Source organism: Cervus elaphus, chromosome 21 (genome assembly GCF_910594005.1).
Source record: "Cervus elaphus chromosome 21, mCerEla1.1, whole genome shotgun sequence".
In the NCBI taxonomy this organism is placed as follows: domain Eukaryota; kingdom Metazoa; phylum Chordata; class Mammalia; order Artiodactyla; family Cervidae; genus Cervus; species Cervus elaphus.
In genome coordinates, this window is record NC_057835.1 from 7,213,396 (window position 1) to 7,231,086 (window position 17,691).

The 17,691-nt window shown below is 60.8% G+C and overlaps 2 long non-coding RNA genes across 2 annotated transcripts; one reads left to right on the forward strand and one right to left on the reverse strand.

Annotated features, from left to right (window-relative positions):
- Positions 1–1,560: 1,560 nt before the first annotated feature.
- On the forward strand, positions 1,561–17,111 carry LOC122679652. The gene is made up of 4 exons (XR_006336470.1): positions 1,561–1,573; positions 5,437–5,442; positions 8,220–8,235; positions 15,589–17,111. It is a non-coding gene; the product is annotated as an uncharacterized LOC122679652 (long non-coding RNA).
- On the reverse strand, positions 14,003–15,594 carry LOC122679651. The gene is made up of 2 exons (XR_006336469.1): positions 14,705–15,594; positions 14,003–14,270 (listed from the first exon to the last, which is right to left on the reverse strand). It is a non-coding gene; the product is annotated as an uncharacterized LOC122679651 (long non-coding RNA).
- Positions 17,112–17,691: the final 580 nt, after the last annotated feature.

Consider the following 17,691-nt stretch of genomic DNA (forward strand, 5'->3'; position numbering starts at 1 on the left):
GGTAGCTCAGTCAGTAAAGAATCTGCCTGCCGTGCAGGAGACCCAGGTTCGATCCCTGGGTGGGGAAGATCCCCTGGAGGAAGAAATGGCAACCCACTCCAGTATCCTTGCCTGGAAAATCTCACAGACAGAAGAGCCTGGTGGGCTACAGTCCATGGGGTCGCAAGAGTCGGACACGACAAAGCAACTAAACCACCACCACCCAGTGGTCAGGACTTGGCCCTTTCACTGTCAGGGCCAGGGTTCAATCCTGGCTTCGTGATGTGGCAAAAAAAAAAAAAAAAAGGCAGAACTGAGATTCAAGCTCAGGTCTGGGGAAAGCAGACACTACTGTGAGTGGAATGGGTGAGGCTTGAAGGGAGACAGCTGAATGGTGATTTCGTAGTAAGGATGGTTCGCTCGGAACTGATCTCCTTTACATGGGAACGGGGCCACAGAGGTGACAGGTAAGTGAGGGAGAGGCAGAGTTGAAATCTCAGCCTGAACTCCTAATGCCCAAATCCTCCCTGGGATTGAGGGTCCCACCCTACCTACCCCCAGTCACTGGACTTGCCCCCCCACCAGCATGGCTGCCAGCTGGGGCGGAGGACCTGCAGGGGAACTGGGTTAGGACAGGAGAGGGGCCACTGGGGTTGCAGGATTAGCAGATTAGCTCCAAGGAGGACAAAGACGAGGTCAGTGCTAAGTGGATTTCCAGAAAGCAGCCTCCAGCCCAGCAGGCCTGGCCCCAGAGGAGGCAGGGCCCTGAGGAGGGGCTGGGAGCCAGCCATGGGCAGTGGGCAGCCCCCCACCACCACCAGTGGACAGACCACACGTCTTAACCTCTTCCTGCCTCCATCCCCTCATCTGTGATGGGGTCAGAGGGACAGCTCCATCTCTGCAGATGAGGCTGGATGCTGACTTGGCTGCTCCTGGCACTGAGCACTCAGTACATGTTCTTAGGACGCTCCTTCCAGAATCGTCCTCAGGCCCCAGCATCAAACATGAGCAAAGAAAAAAAAGAGCTTCTTTGGGGTTTTTGTTTATTTGGCTGTGTCACACAGCGTGTGGGGTCTTAGTTCCCTGACCAGGGATTGAACCCCGATCCTATCTGCATGGTCCTGCGTGGTCCTTGATCTGCATGTCCCCAGCAGTGGAAGTACAGAGTCCCAACCACTGGACAGCCAGGGAAGTCCCAAAGAGCTTCTGGTTGAACATTAGGCCAGGCATATGCAAACGCTGGGTGCAAGGTACGGGACAAGAAGAGTAACTTCAGGGACTGGCCCCTGGTGGCCACATCACACCCACTTCAGCCCCCAGAGCAACGGCACATCCCGAGTCCAGTGGGACTCCCTTCCCCCTGACAGTGCCCCACCCCCAGTGTGCACCAGGCCCCAAAGGTGTGCACACCCAGGACAGCCCTCACCTGCGGTCCTCCCCAGCCTCCTTCCTGCAGACAGACCATCCCGGGGGTGTCCAGAACACCCGTGAGGCCCCGGAGGCGCCGAGAGATCTCCATGAGGCCCCTGTGTGACAGCTCTCCCACCCTTACCTGGGATCACCCGAGTGACCCTCCTGCGCCCAGGTCCCCACCGTGGGCTCTGCTGTTGCAAATATGAAGAGGAAGCCAGACTTGGAGAACAGGGCCTTGAGGGTTCATGTCTCTTGTCCCCAAATTTCCAATAACACAATCAAGTTTCTTAAATGATAAGACATTTTTGGGGGGAGAAAAAATTAATGTTTTATTTCTGTTTACAATGGTATAATTTACTACTTGGTATAAATTATAAATAACTTATGAGAAAAGAGAAAACATCCCTTATATCCAGAAAATAAAACATTAAAGAACTGTTGTTTTAGTCACTCACTCTTTGTGATCCCATGACCTGTAGCCCACCAGGCTCCAAACAATGAGACATTTAAATGGGCTTCCCTTGTGGCTCAGCTGGTAAAGAATCCATCTGCAGTGTGGAAGACCTGCGTTCAATCCCTGGGTTGGGAAGATTCCCTGGAGAAGGGAAAGGCTACCCACTCTGGTATTCTGGCCTGGAGAATTCCATGGACTGTATAGTCCATGGGGTCACAAAGAGTTGGACATGACTGAGCGACCTTCACTTTCACTTTCACTATGCTTAGAAAGAATTTTGCTCAGATACACGAAATCACTGCAGATGGTGATTGTAGCCATGAAATTAAAAGACGCTTACTCCTTGGAAGGAAAGTTATGACCAACCTAGATAGCATATTAAAAAGCAGAAACATTACTTTGCCGTCTAGTCAAGGTTATGGTTTTTCCAGTGGTCATGTATGGATGTGAGAGTTGGACTGTGAGGAAAGCTGAGCGCCAAAGAATTGATGCTTTTGAACTGTGGTGTTGGAGAAGACTCTTGAGAGTCCCTTGGACTGCAAGGAGATCCAACCAGTCCATCCTAAAGGAGATCAGTCCTGCGTGTTCATTGGAAGGACTGATGCTAAAGCTGAAACTCCAATACTTTGGCCCCCTGATGCGAAGAGCTAACTCACTGGAAAGACTGAAGGCAGGAGGAGAAGGGAATGACAGAGGATGAGATGGCTGGATGGCATCACCGACTCGATGGACATGAGTTTGAGCAAGCTCCGGGAGTTGGTAATCGACAGGGAGGCCTGGTGTGCTGCGGTTTATGGGGTCACAAAGAGTCAAACACGACTAAGTGACTGAACTGAACTCACTGATGCTGAGAAACAGTCACTTCAAGCTTAGCCGCTTGAAACAGCAAAGACCACTTGCCCTCTCTGGGCGTCCGTGGGCCAGGAGTTCCGACACTTAGCTGGGCCATTCTGGGCGAGGCTCTCTGGGGAGGTGTACTGTGGCCACCTTCATCTGCAGGCCCCCCTGGGGTACTTGGCGACCTCTAGGTCAGTCCCTAGTGTCCCCAGGGCACCTGGTCAAGCCCACCTCCTGGCCTTTGCACAAGCTGAGCCCTCCATCGGAGAAGCTGCAACAGAGAGCCAGTGGCCAGAGGACCCAGTCCACTAGGGGTGTCGGCAGTGAGGAGGCCCGGACACTCATCTTGCCTGTGTTCCCAGTACCTTTGGGGGCGGTGACAGCTTGGTGTGGACTCCTCCAGCGCCGGCCCAGAATAGGCATCAGGCGCACCTCGGGGGCGCCCCCTCGTGGTGCCTATGGGCACGGCCAGCGCAGTGAGCCCTGGCGCTTGAGCTCAGCCCAGGGTATTTAGTGCTCTAGTGTCCCCGGCACCACAGAGCATTTTAAAAAACAGAGACATTACTTTGCCAACAAAGGTCCGTCTATTCAAAGCTGTGGTTTTTCCAGTAGTCATGTGTGAATGTGACAGCTGGACCATAAAGAAAGCCGAGCGCCGAAGAATTGATGCTTTTGAACTGCGGTGTTGGAGAAGACTTGAGAGTCCCTTGGACAACAAGGAGATCCAACCAGTCCATCCTAAAGGAGATCAGTCCTGAATATTCATTGGAAGAACTGATGCTGAAGCTGAAACTCCAATACTAATGCAAAGAACTGAGAAATCCTTGGAAAAGATCCTGATGCTGGGAAAGATTGAAGGCGGGAGGAGAAGGGGACGACAGAGGATGAGCTGGTTGGATGGCATCACTGACTCAATGGACATGAGTTTGAGCAAGCTCTGGGAGTTGGTGATGGACAGGGAGGCCTGGCGTGCTGCGGTCCATGGGGTCACAAAGAGTCGGACATGACTGAGCGACTGAACTGACTGACCGACTGTCCCTGAGGGTAGTGCTTATGAACTGGGAGGCCTACAGTTTCATTTCATGCTGGGCTCTGGAAATTATGTCTCTGGTCTTGCCCAGCCCCTCCTCTCCACCCTGGAGACCTGGGACTCCAGAGAGATGGTAGCAATGAAATGTGCCGGCAGGAACCCCCCCACTCAGTTCAAAATGAGGCACAGAGGGGCCAGACCACACACCCAGGGGCTGGCGCTGAGCCTCTGCACCCCCGGGGAGGGACTGGGATGGGAAGAGCAGGACGCCGCCTTGGCCGAGGCCCACTGGCAGCCCTGCAAAGCTTCTGCACAGCCCTGGGGGCGGTCTCTGGTCTCAGTTCTTCGGGGCCCCCGATGTGTCTGAGTCTGTCCCCTCCACCGCTGTGGGCCCATGGAGGACAGGTCTCTCTCTGTCTCCTCTCTACCCCAGGGGCCGGAAGGGAAAGTGAAAGAGTTAGTCGCTCAGTGTCTGAGCGTCAGAACCCCTGCCACACACAGCACCAGCAGTCCACCCGAGAGGGCCAGTCCTTCCGCTGTGACACGGTGGGAAGGGCCTGGCTCAATGTATTGCCCATCTCAGCAACTGAGGCCCACAGTGGCTAGAGCTGGGAGCCCTCTTGGGTGCAGTCCACAGTCAGGGGGCCTCGGGGGGCCCCGAAAGGTTCACTTCACCGCACGGGAGTCAGCACACAAGAGACGGGACACGGTGCCTGTGGAAGGCAGGATGGCAGTCTCTGCTGAGACAAGGTCAGGAGGCTTCCTGGAGGAGGAAACGCCCCTCCCCCAGAGGCCTGAAGGGGGAGGGCAGGTTGGTCCAGGTCAGGGTGGGGGCTTCAGAGGCCTGGGGGAAGGAGGGCAGCCCAGACCACCAGCAAGCCAGCAGTGGCAGCTGGGCGGCCTGCAGCAAGTCAGTGAGCTCACCCCCAATGTGGGGCACCCCCAGGGTAGGTCCCCCAGTTCCCCGCCCTCAGCACAGGGCTCAAAGGCAGGAGCTCCTGACAGTCTGGAGCAAGCGGCTCACAGAGTGGGATGGTGCAGAGAGAGTCCAAGGGCCCAGGAGACCCAGAGGATGGCGGGGCAGCTGGCCGGCATCCAGAAAGTCAGAGGTGGGTAAGAGCGGGGTGGGGGCCCCGGGGCCGTGGGAACTGTCCAGCAAGGTCTCCACAAGCCTGGCCTGTCCTGACCTGCAGAGCCCCCCGGGGGAGCCTGTGAGGAACAGAGGGCAGCCTAGGAACATGTGGCCTCGTGTCAGAGTCACGGGGTCCCCGACAGTAACACTTCCCATGAGATAGCAGGTCTGAGCCAAGCATACCTGATGAGTGTGAGGGTCCCGAACCCTTCCACACACAGGACAAAGACTGCATGAATCCAGGGGCTGTAGGGGGCCACCCTCAGGGCTCCCCGAGCCTGAAGACGCCCACTGTCCACATTCGGGTGGGTGTCTGTCTTCTCCCTGGCCCCCACCCCCATCCTCGGTGTGAGGGATTCAGGAGTGTGAGCCCAGCCGAGGGCTGGGAGAGCTTCGGTGCCTTGTGGGCCGTGGCCACCAGGGGGCAGCACGACTCTCCGACTGTCCGCAGCCAGAGCTCCCTGGGGCGGCTCTCTGAGAGCCCCGGGGGAGGGGGTGGGGGGAGACCCCACTACTCATCACAGACACCATCATCTTGGGCTGCTGACGGCTGCGCAGGAGGCTCTCTGGGGTGGCTGGCACCCCAGGAAGCTGCCAGTGCTGAAAGTGTGGCCTAGCAATGTGGTGAGCTCCCCATCACAGGAGCACCCCAAATGGATACCCCGTGCTGAACCTCTCTGAGGCTCCCAGCTAGAGGGTGCAGACCGCAGAGCCCTCACTGACCCTGGAGCTGCCCACCGCTCAGGAGGCTGCACCGCACCGTCACTTACCAGGAGAGCCCACGTGGCTGGGCTCCCTGGGCGGCAGGAGGGGCAGCCGGCCCGGCCCCACCCTCCAAGGGCGGAGTCACTCGGGGTCTAGGTGACTGGAGGAGGCTGCCGCGCCCCCCCGCCCCGCCCCCCGGGTAAGCAGGGCAGATGCAAAGGCACAAAGGTGCAAAAGCACAGGGCAGGTTGGGGACATGAGGCAGCTGGCACATCGGGACTGGGGCGCACTGTCAGATGCGCCCGGACGGCCTCAGACGCCAGGTGACGTGCCCGGGCTTCACTCTGCAGCGCAGGACGTCCCTCCTGGGCTCAGCAGGGGCCCATGAGGCGCGGTCAGGACAGGGGCTGGCATCTTCTGAGTACTCATCACGTGCAGGGCCCTGGCCAAGCACGCTTCCTGCTGCATCTCCTTGTCTCCCACTTAACAGAGGAGAAAACCGAGCCTCAGAGAGCTGCAGGAACGCGCCTGGCAACAGAGGAGCCGAGGCAACCCAGGCCCCCAACGCCGATGCTCGCCTAGCCACCCACCTGCCTGGGTGTTGAAGACACTTCCAGATGCACAGATGTCCCCAGCTGTGAAAGCTGGGGACAGAGCCAGGGTGAGGTCCCAGGGCAGGGAGGAGTCGAGTGGGCTCATTATGGGATGTGGGGCTGGGGAGACTCACACGTCCCTTTGGGACTTAGCAAAGAACCGTCAAAAGTAGACCCCACTCTTGGTGAGGCAGTGAACGCCTCGTTCTTGGAGGTGACCCTCTGGAGGCTCCTCTGAAAGCAGAGGGGGGAGGAGATGCCCCTGTGGGGGAGACCAGCCTGCTGTCCTGGGCACAGCAGCATCTGAAACTCCTTTTGGGAGATGCCCCCTGTGGGGGGAGACCAGCCTGCTGTCCTGGGCACAGCAGCATCTGAAACTCCTTTTGGGAGATGCCCCCTGTGGGGGGAGACCAGCCTGCTGTCCCGGGCACAGCAGGATCTGAAACTCCTTTTGGGGAATTTTCTTCGGCGCGATTTATGAGGGACAGGAAGGACCAGGCGCCACCCAGCTCCAGCCCGCCTGTGCCCAGACACGGCGTTTGGCAGTGGGCGCCCTCAGCTGGCTCTGGGCCCAGGGGGAGGGGCTGCCCACCAGTAGACGGGACCCCTCCCCCCGGGCACTGGCAGAGGAGACTGGCCACTACAGTGTGGTGCTCATCACTTCTTTAGCAGCGGGTTTCTTTCTGCAAACAAAACTCCCCAGGAAGCCCAGGTTATCTCTCCGAATCTATTCATGGTTCAGCGAACTTCAGTAGAACACCTGCTGCGTGCCATGTCAGTGCCAGGAGGAGACAGTGACAGGGGATGATGCCGGGCATCTGGGCAGGCACCAGCCGAGGGCAGGCCCTTCATGCAAAAAAAAGAAAAAGAAAACGGCCCTCACTCTCCCACACGTCCTGGGGGAGGCAGGGATTGTGAACATGCCTGGGTCTCAGGCGGGAAATGCAGGCCGGCATGAACAGTGACTGCAGAGAAGAATCAGTGTGATGAAGGAACTCTGGGGTGACGCCCTGGTATGCGCCCCAAAGACCGAGCCCAGAGACTCAGACCAAACCCGGCCTCCAGCGGCTGCCCCACTAAGGAAGCCCCAGGGGGACGCAGCGCAGGTGGTCTGTCACATGATCAGAGGAAAAACAGCGTGGTCCGCCCTGCCGTGGGACATTCTTCACCACCGGAGGGAGTGAGGCCTGACACAGGCGACCACGGGCGTGGACCCTGAAAGCCTCACGCTCAGTGAGAGGCCGGATGCCAAGGACCACGTGTCCTTCCTTGAACACGCAGGGTCCAGAACGGGCCAATCCACAGACACAGACAGGACTGAACGGCCTGGAGCGGGGAGCGGGGAGTGCCTGCTTCATGGGTACAACGTTTCTTTTCTGTCTGGATTTGTTCTAAACGGAGGTGATGGTTGCTTGACATTGTGTATCAAACACCATGGAATTACACACTTGAACATGGTTCATTTTCTGTTCTGTGAATTTTTCCTGAATAAAAGCAGGTGGACACTGTGGAGCAGGCAGAGGAGGTGAAGTGGCCAGGGAGCCCCTCCCAGGCTCGGGGGGGCGGTCACCGTCCCACCCCCGACACTAGCCATGGCCGAGCCACCGACTTCAGCCCTGGGACCCTAAGTGGGGTGACGGGGGCACTTCCAGGCTGGAGCGCTTAAGAACCAGAGAGCAGTCCTGTGGGGGTGGATCCCGACGCCTCCCACTGGGGACCGCAGTGTCTTCATGTGACGGCCGAGCCTCTGTCGCCCTCCTGGTGGGTCTCCAGGCCCCCAGGGAGCAGGAGCCCCGCCCCGCCTCCCCCAACCGGTCGCGCACGCGCGGTGTGAGTGGGAAATGTACCTTCAGCAGCCGGGCCTCTGGGAGTCGAGGCTGTGTGTGGCTGCAGCTGGGCCCGGCCTCCACTGACCGCTCACCCGCTCTGGGCAGGGCACTCTGGGCAGGCCCTCGATGAGGCCAGGGTGAGCCAGTGCAGGGAACCTGAGGGAACACCGGAGCCACGGCCCTGAGGCAGATGTGTGCCCGGTGTGGTCGGGGGGAGCCCAGAGGCCACTGCAGTGGGAGGCCACAGCCCTGGGGCTGTCACTGTAAAGGGGTGGGGGCCCTGCGTGGTTCTAAACAGGGAATGGCAGATGGGGCTTAAGCTCTGGGAAGATGCGCTGGGCTTTGTGGGAAACAGGCACTTCGACAGCGAGTGATAGAACCCAGCATGACACGGGCTTCCCCCAGAAGGAAAGTTAACTCACGTAACAGGAAACAGAGGGCGAGCTCCCGGCACACGTCGATCAGGGTGTGCTTCTCTGAGATCCTTCCCTGCCCTCATCCTCGGGTGGGGCACGCCCCTCATGGTCACAAAAAGGCTGCCTGCCTCTCCAGCAATAGGAGAAAGCCCGGAACCCGAAAGGCTGCCCCTGGTCACCTTTCAGTCTACACTTGCCCAACCCTGAACCAGTCACTGGCTAGGAGGGAGGGTAGGTGATTGACTGGTCACAGGGTTGCACTGTGAAAACCCCCAACCCAGCCACACAAAAAGAACCTGGGATCTCAGAGCCTCAGGAGTCTACCCAGCTCTGGCTCTGCTCCGCCACCCACCATGGCCCCCCATTCCTGCAGGGCAGAGCCCAAACTCGTGAGCATAGCTCCCACCTATATTCCTAGATTATTTTATCCCTACAATGATCCTGAAAAGTCAATACAACTATTCTCTTCCCTCTAGGGGGTGAGGAAATTGAGGCACAGAGAGGTTAGGTAACATGCTCCAGGCCACACAGCAGGTAAATGAGGGATCCAAGGGGCTGGCCCGGAGCTTCCCACACTGCCTGCTTTCTGGCCACTCCTTCCTTGGATGGTCACAGCCCAATATCCTCTCTCTGCTAGTGACGCCTTTCCCTCCACCTCCTCGGTCTTCACAGACAGCCAGTTCACATGTCACCTCCTCCAAGAAGTCTTCCTGGGCTCCAGTTCTGAGGCAGTAGGGACCTAGGAGCCTGGGGCCACGACTCAGGTCTGTCTCTGGCCAGCTGAGTAATCTCTGAGCCTCTGAGAACTCAGCTACACAGTAGGGATGGTGACAGAGCTGGGACACTGTGTGAAGGGTGCCCTGAAGCCCCCTGTGCGCCCCCCCCCACAACCCTTGTCTCCAGTCAGAATAAGCTCAAGGCCTCCCTCCTGCACCTGGAGTTTCCGCTGACAGCCCAGTGTAAACACAGGGAGGCGCAGGAGAAGTGTCAGCCGGCCTTAAACAAACCTGCTCGGCAGGCCGGAGACAAGGAGCAGGCTGGCGGGTGGTGGGGGCTCTGGCTGGAAGAATTGAAGTGGGATTTAGACAGGATTTGATTTACAAAAAGGAAAAAATAATTATCTGCAAGGTTTCAGACAAAGTCTGTTCTTAAATAGATGGAGGGATGCAGGGATGGGGGAAGGGGTGGGTAGATGGATGGATGGATGGAAGGGAAGAGATCACACCATCCTGAGACTGACCTCAGGCAGTAGCTAAGCGTCAGCCAGAGTCTAGTATGGAAACTGGGAGCTAAGAGGGCTGCCGGTCAGGTGTCCGCTCCAATCAGCTTCTCGGTGTGCTGGCAGGAGCCAAGGTTGGCCCCATGACAGTCACCCCTGCTGCACATCAGGATTCTGGGGGGCCTTGTAAAATGCTGGTGCCCAAGCGCCCACCCAGGCCACTGAAGCCAGCCTTCCCAGGGCCCAGCCTGGGCATCTGTATTGGATCAAAACTCCCAGGTGATTCTGCTACACACCCACATACGCCACCCCGCATGGCCACGAGCTGGACCTCCAAACACAACTGTTTTCTCACATGCTCCTCCAGCACCAAACACTGCTGCCCTCTGCACAGAGGGTAAAACCGGGGCTCAGGCAGGCCCAGTGACCGGCCTCAGGTGAGAGGCCGAAGGGCTAGGCTTGGAGCTCAAATCTGTCATCCCCAAATGTCCTCATCACCTCATTTGAGGCCCAGCCCAGTCTCTCCAACATCCTGGCGGACCAGGCCGGGGGCAGAAATCAGCCCCAGGAGGAGGGTCCCCATGCTCGGGGCAGAGGCGCTCAGCAGCGGCGACCCCAGCCTGTCCTGGCTCTGACTCTCTGACTCTCAGTGTGACCCCAGGGGCGGCCCCCCGTCTGCAGAGAGGCCGGACCACACCCCACTCTAACTCGCTCGGGGCCTCAGACCCCTGAGGCTCCGACAGACCCTCATGACACATGTGGACGGTTTCACACACAAATTCTGGGCATTCATGGATCCACTGAAACCACCCAGGACCCCAGACTCAGAACCCTGAGTCAGAGGATTCAACCAGAAGAACAGAAGATTCTAAGAGCTTCCTCTTACTGACCGTGTTTTTGAATTACCTGATTGCCCAGCTGCTCCCTCAGTTGCCTGGGAGAGATAGAGGCTAGGCCGGTGGCCCACACCTAGGGGGCCCCCCTGTGGTCTGAGGCCACATCCCCACCCATGCCATGCCCAGCCTGCCCCCTCCGCAAATAACCGCAGGCGGGACAGAGCAGCCATCGCTTCTAGACATGGGGCCCGCTGAGCCAGCCCCGGTCTTGCTCCCGCCCCAGGTGAGGGAGGTCCCACCCAGAACTGACCGTCAGCTGTGACCCCTGGCCTAAGACCCCACCTCCCCAGCGGGGTCTCTCCTCCCCCTCCACTAGGAGGCCCCACTTTAGTCCTCCCTGCTGCCCAGGACCCACTAGTGGCTGGGGTTGGGGAAGGGCTCTCCTGGGGCTGACTGGCGGCCATGGAGCCCCCAGGTTCTGCCCAGCCCCTAGGCTGTGGCTTGGGGCGGAGGAGGTGGACGGGGTCTCTGGTCTCCTATCCCAGGGCCTCCAGGGCAGCCAGCCCCCTTCTCCTTTTCACGTAGTGAGGTCTACATGTAAGTATTTTGCACAGAACACTCTGCAGCTCACGGCGTTGGGGGACAGTGGAATTGCATCAACTCCCAGCTCCCTTCTCACCCGGGGTGGGGGTGAGAGCGTCAGTTCTGCCACCCCAGGGCCCTGACACTGCGAGTCTCTGAGACCCTGCCTTCCCGGGTGGCCTTCCTGTCCCCAGTGGTCAGAGAAGAACCCGGGGGTGTGAGTGACTCGTGAATCAGGCTGCTTCCCACCCAGCCCTGCCCTGTGGTGACTGGCACTCCCCCTTGCTTGTTTCAGCCATAGGGTGGGGAGGGGGCTTTTAGCTGCCGCAGATGCATTCCTAACTGCTTCACTTTGATTACGGCTCCCTGTGAGAAAGCCCGCCTAGGCCCGGAAGCCGGTCTGGGCTCCGTCCATGCCAGAGATGCTGCCACTGCTGTGGCCACCACCTTGATGGTCGTCTTAATGTCATCAGTGGCCACCATCACCACCATCACCGTCAGTGTCATTATCACCGTCATGTCCACTTGCGTCCGTGGCTGTTGACCAAGCTCCCTGCCAGAGCGCGCACTCTCACACGCCCCCAGCAGAGAAGGGCCTGACGCGCGGGGTCTGGGACGAGTGCCCAGGATGGACACTGACCTCGTGTCCCAAGAGCAGGTCAGGGAGGAGCCAGAGCCCGGAGGCCCCTCGTCGGAAGGAAAGCAGGGCACAGGCCCAGGCATTCAGTTCAACCCTCCTTCCCTCCCCTGACTTGCCCAAGGTCACCCAGGAGGAGATGGGAACCAGATGCTCAGCCATCAGAAAACACCCTTGACCGTGGGCAGGCGTCCTGACAGCCTGAAACCAGGCCTTGGTCCCCACCCTGACTCTCTCACTCTTTCCTCAAGCTTCAGCCCACGCCAACCCCTCCTGCCCATCTAAACACCTTCGAGGTCTGGCCTCTGTCCTCCTGACATGCCTTGTAAGCAGGAAGTAGCCAGCAGGTCCTCCCAGGCAGATGCTAGATAACCCTGGCTCCATGGGAAGGAAGGGGAGGGCTTGGGAGGGGCCTCCCTTAGGACCCAGCGCCCTCCCCCCATTCCCCATCAGAAAGTGAAACCTCCCTGGGCCGGGCACAGGGAGGCAGGGCACGGAGGTCCCAGGGACAGCTGTGGTGTGTGCTCAGGTGGTGGGTGGCATGTAAGCGGGCTGGGTGCCCTGACTACTGACGCCCGCCAGTGAACGAGCCCTGGTCCCACCCTGAGTCCTGACCCCGGTCACACACGCATGTTGACTCTCTTCGCAGACCAAGACCTCACCTGTCACACAATGAGCCCCAGCCCTGGTCATCACTGAGCCCTGACCCTGGTCCCACCCCGAGCCCTGACCTGCACAGCCCCTGTGAGGGGCTCGCAGCTCCTCACCGCAGGCGAGCAGGCTGAGGCTCAGACCGCGGAACCCCAGCCCTGCCTCCCGCAGCTGGTCAGCCGCGGAGCCTGGATCCGAGCCCAGGTCCTGGACTCCGAGTCTGGTACTGTTGTCTCCCACCCACCAGAGCTCCCGAGGGCCTGGCCAGGGCCCTGGGGGCCACATGAGAGACAGGGCAGCCTCTCCTGGGCAAGCGCCCTGAGGCCAGAGGCAGAGAGGGTCTGTGCCCAGCGCTGACAGATGCTAGGGCTGGCAGGGTTGGAAGGCTGAGCTCCCCGGGAGGCCTCTGAGAAGACAGCTCAGGACGCAGCGATCTGGGCGGGGGTGGGGCAGGTGCCTCCTTAGTGTGAGATGACTCACTACACCCCCTCAGCAAGGCCAGGGGTCCTGGTGGGCGGGGAGCAGACACCCCACCCCCAGGGCAGACCCCCACCTGCCCCAGGTCAATTCTCTGCAAAATGCAGGCAGGGGGCTGTCAGATCCACGGCTGCTCGTATGAACATTTTGGGCCACGTGCTCTGGCTTCAACTTTAGAAAGACAGTGAACACATACACAGTCTATGACATGACCCCGCCGTGGGGTCTGGGGCTGTCCATGCAAAGCATGCTGAGATCCTCAAGCAGCAGGGTCAGGTTCACTCTGAGCAGGACCTTCACAGACCCCAGTTCTGTCCAGCCGGTCATGGCTGAGGGGCTCTGAGTTAGACTCACCCGCAAGCTCGCAGTGTCCGAGCAGGTCGGTCTCTAGGCCCTCGAGCGGGGGCTGTGAGGATTGTCCCACCAGCACCTCTGTCTGGCCGCCCGGTGGCCGCTGTCCACCCACACCCTGGCGCCCCACCCCCTGGGCCCTCCCCACTCACCAGCCCAGAGAACTGGCACCAACTTTCCGGAAAGCCACTGTCCTAGCCAAAAGAAACAGCGTCCCTCCTCCCGTTCCCACCCGCTGCCTGCTCCTCTGGGCGGTGGGCAGTAGGGGAGGGGCCCCCATGGTCAAGGACCCCGCCATCCTCCCGACACCCTCAGCCGGGTTTTGTCCCTGCTGCCCAGGCGGGCAGACCAGCGTCAGGGAGGAGGCAGGCTGGGACGTGTCCAGGACACCCTCAAGAGGTAGGGGCCAACCCCGGCTCCCACCACCCACCATACCCCATCAGTGGCAAGGAGGGGCTCAGTGTGGGGAAATGTGGGGTCACCCCCCGCCCCGAGTGCCTGGTTCAAATCCTGGCTCCACCTGCCATTAGCCAGGTGGTCTCAGGCCCCTGCCTTCTCAGAGTCTGTTTCCTTGCCTATAAGAGGGAGGGGCAGTACTGACCGTACATCCCACCCCACCCCAACCCCTTCACTGACCAGAGACGGCCGCCCGGCCCCTGGAGGAGAGGTCGGGGGCGGGGGTGGGGGGTGGCCAGCAAGAACGAGAGGAAGCTGCAGCAGGAGGGGAGGGGTCGGCCACCAGGAGGAGCACCCTGTTTATAACAGGGATGCAAAGCAACCTGGAAGGCCCCCTGAGGAAGCTGGGAAAGGCAAGAAAGGGGGCCAAGCGCGTTGTGATGGAGTCAAGCCATCCTGCCTGCCCATTTTTCAAATGAGTGGGCATTTGCATTTATTGATCTACTGTATACCTTCACATATACTGAGCATCAGAGAGAAAGAAACAAGTAAAATTCTGGCCTCATCTGGGGGAGCTAAACATCCAGATAGAGACCAAGTTGATGCGGGAATCCAGACAAATGACTCAGGCCCCAAGTGCTCTCAGAACCCTGGGGCTGAGGGAAGACAGTCAATGCAGGCTTCACAGAAGAGGTGGCCTCGACGCCAGGGAGGATCTGGACCTAGAGAGACGCTGAGAGAACAGTGGGGGCAAAGAGCTTGCCACCCCCCTCCCACAAGATAGTGAGGGGAGGTCCCAGGGTGGCCTCTCTCTCAGGGCAGGGGCTGGAGCCCGGGAGGGCCTGGCCTGGAACTTTCAACCCCAGGCTCTTAGATGGGACCACATCTCTGCAGTTCGGAATCAGAATCCTAGGATCAGTGCTGTTTGGGGTCTGGGGTCTCTGCCCCCCTCCCCCGCGGCCACCAGTGCTCCTGCCTGCCCGGCACTGATACTATGCAGCAGCTCCGGAACGTGCCCGCCCAGGCTCTCTTCTGGCCCCTCACAGGGACAGGGAGCTCACTGCCCTCCGTGGGGGACGGTGGACGGGGCTTCTGCAGGGGCCCTCCCCTCACAGCCCTGCTCCCACTCCAGGGCGGGCGAGCAGAGCGCCAGCGTCCAGGGCCAACCTCTAAGTCCTGTGGCACAGAGACAGACACAGCATGCTGGTCCCACGAGGCCGCCCGGAGGCCGGGAAGGGCTGAAATAGAAAGCAGGTCCCAAGGCCCTGTGGGGGATGTGGCCGACTCTTGACCCAAGGGGGCCGGTCCAGCACTGCCGCGGAAGCCAGTGCTCAGCCCAGCCCGGGGCGGCCTTGGTGGACAGGGCTGAGGACAGGGCCCTGGGCCTGGGAGAGGCCTGGAGCCCGCCCTCCCCGGCCTGGTCCCGGGATGTAGGGAACTCTCCAGCATGCCCGGAGGATGGTTCTGGAAGCTTCCTCAGAGGACACAGACCCGCTCAGCCGCGCAATTTCAGACCTGGCCGGCTGTCTGGGCTCAAGCCCCAGCTCCACCCCTTCCAGCTGCCTGACCTTGGCCATGGACTCCTCTCCATCAGACAAGGATGGTGACAAGGGTGCCTCGAGGAGGGGTTGGGGAACACGAGCGTGCTCCACCATGATGCACGTCGGAAGTTCTAGCCGCTGCCACGGTTGGGCACCATCACCGTTGCTTGAGTGACTGACCCTTAGACCTGTCTTCAAGCCTCAGGTCATGATCCAGCAGTGGCTCAATGCAGTGACCACTGACATGTGCTGTATCACAATGCTTGGGACTTAATGGGGGACGGGCAGGGCCCCCCAACACGTCCCCAGGCCGCCACGGACCGGGGCTCACACCTGCGCCTGCAGCAGCCCCACCAGAGCCCCTCCCAGCTGGGGCCAAGTGTCCCGAGCGGGCCGTGGGGGAGGGAGCGGGGCTCCAGCCCCAGAGGGACCTCCTCCCACCCTCTCCCCCATCCCCAGTAGCCTCTGCATCGAACAGACCCAGAGCACCTGCCTCTTCCTCCAGCCCAGGCGTCAGCATCCTCTGGGGGAGACCAGGGAAGGCTGCCTCTCCCTGCAGGGGTGGGGGGAGGAAATGAGCCGATCCTCCAGGTGCGGGCTGGGAAGGGACACGCAGGGGGCTCCCGCGTACAGCGGCACCCCAGCATCATCCCTTGTCCCCCTGCACCCCACCAGCATGCCCCCAGGGTCCTCTTTCATCCCATCCCTGCCCTCGTGTCTCAGGACTGGCCCAAGAGCTAGGGCTGCGGTGAGTCCAGGCCTGCTTCCCGCCAACACCTGCCACGATCCATTCTCTGCGTGCCTTTAAAGAGGTCTCTGTCACTCTCTGGGCCTCAGTTTCTGCACCTGTAAAAGTCGAAAGTGGCCCAAGATGAGCTCCGAGGGGCTCTGGGTAACAGCGGGGACTGGAAGAGTAGCTCAGAGAGTCAAGGGGGCCGGGGGCGGTGGTCCTCACGCCTCAGAGCTCGTTCCCACCCTCACCGTGCCCCAGGCCCTGCTCAGCGCCCTGGACGTGTCCCAGCTCCCTCGTCCAGCCCCAACAGCTCTGCTCCACGTAGGACATGGGCTGGGGGAAGGGGGTGCATCTCAGCCACCCCCTCCTCACCCCTGTCACCCCCCTGAGAGCCCGCCCCGGTTTCTCCAGCTCCCCACCGGCGGCTGTGGGCCTGGGGCATCCCCACCCGCGTCCCACATGTGGTGGCAGGACTGGGTGCTTCCTGAGAGGAGAGGGGCCTGGCCTGGGGCCTTTCACAGGCCTTACTGTCCCCAACTAGTTGGGGGACACCAAAGGTCAGAGCCCGAAGTGAGGGGTCCAACCGGGCTTGAAGCCAGGGCTGCCCAAGGGTCCCCAACCCAGACACACACACACACATGCACGCAGCACCCCCAACGCCCCACATGGCCTCCCCTGTGGGTGCTGGGTCCTCCCAGGGAGTCCAGAGCACAGCAGGGAGTGTGTGGCCCTTGACCTCTTAGGAAGGGCCACCCGCCCAGCCCCAGCCGCCCCCCGTCTTCTCGGGATCACCCCTGCCCAGCTGGCCTGCCCCCCTCCCCACAGGCACCCTGGCCCCACCCCCCAGGTCCTCCCACGGGTCCTCCCGCGGGTCCTCCCGTGGCCCGGGCTGAGAGAGCAGGGATGCGGTCTGGCGCGGCAGGCCCCGGGTGGTGACAGCAGCAGCCTGGCTGTTGCCCTGTGTCCCCCGCCTAACCCTCCGCCCCTGGGCTGCTCAACTGCTTCTGTGACCTCGTCCCTCAGAGCAGCGGGTCCCCGGGGGTCGTGAACCCTAAGACACCATTGCAGAAGCTTACAATCCAGCTGCGAGGGTGAGGGGGCTTCTCCAGGCTTGGGGAGCGTCTCTTCACTAGACTGGGCTTCAAGGGGCAACCACACCTGAAACTGTTCCCGTCCCATCCACCAGAAGATGTCTCGACCCCTGACCCAGCCAACACTTGACCACTGACCCCAGACACAGACAGCCTGGCCTGAGTCAGGAGGTGACAAGGGTAAGATCATCCCTGTGTACTCGTGTCCACTGAAGGCCTCAGGGGGGTCTCCCCAAGCTTCAAGGGCTCCGGCACCCCCACCCCAGAATCCCGGGGTCCTGCAGAGGAGAGCCCCCCGAGGTAAAGGGTGAGCCCCGGCCGCGCACAGTGTCCGCTGAGCTCAGAGACCCTCCCCAAGGTTTCCTGGGGAAGCAGCCTTCCCGGGCCCGGGGGAGCCCCGCGGCCCTTAGCGCGGGCACAAGCCCTGGCCAGCCCGGCCGGTGACTCAGCGGCAGTCAGCCGTCTCCAGCTCATAAAATCTGCCCCTTGGATGGCTCAGCCCCCCACACCCCCCACAGCCTGGCTGGCTCTGGGGTGCCCCCCCACCTGCTCCCACACAGAAACCACACTGAGTCCACACTGCCCCAGCCAGACCCAGGCTGCCCCTGCCTTGCCAACCAGGAGCCAGCGCCAGCCCCTGGGCAAGGGACCAGGATGGGCCGGGGGCTCCTGCCTCCCTCTGGGCCACAGTTTCCCCTTCTGAGACAGACATGACTGCGTTCCAAGGAGACCAGTCTGCTGGCTCAGCCCTGCTTTAGTGGGGAACCTGGTTGAGGGTGGCAGGGAAAT